Source organism: Acanthisitta chloris, unplaced genomic scaffold (genome assembly GCF_000695815.1).
Source record: "Acanthisitta chloris isolate BGI_N310 unplaced genomic scaffold, ASM69581v1 scaffold9943, whole genome shotgun sequence".
In the NCBI taxonomy this organism is placed as follows: Eukaryota; Metazoa; Chordata; class Aves; order Passeriformes; family Acanthisittidae; genus Acanthisitta; species Acanthisitta chloris.
Window position 1 is genome coordinate 58,582 of NW_008666687.1, and position 411 is coordinate 58,992.

Sequence of the window (411 nt, forward strand, 5' to 3'; positions counted from 1 at the left end):
GCTCCAAGAACTTCCACTTTGGCTCCACAAAGGAGCTCCAAGAACTTCCACTTTGGCTCCACAAAGGAGCTCCAAGCACTGGTACTTTGGCTCCACTAAGGAGCTCCACCAACTGCCCCTTGGCTCCTACCAAGGAGCTCCAAGAACTTCCACTTTGGCTCCACCAAGGAGCTCCACCAACTGCCCCTTGGCCCCAACCCAGGAGCTCCAAGCACTGGTACTTTGGCTCCCACCAAGGAGCTCCAACGCCGGCCGCGTCTCTAGTCCTGCGCCGAGAGCGGGTGACGCCAAGGGATGCTCCAGCAGCTCAGTCTCTCCTCCTCCAGCTGCTCTGGCCCCCATCCCTCTCCCCCTGGTAGCTGGCACACTTTGGGGGGGCCTGAGGCATCACCTCTCCCACCCACCCACTCC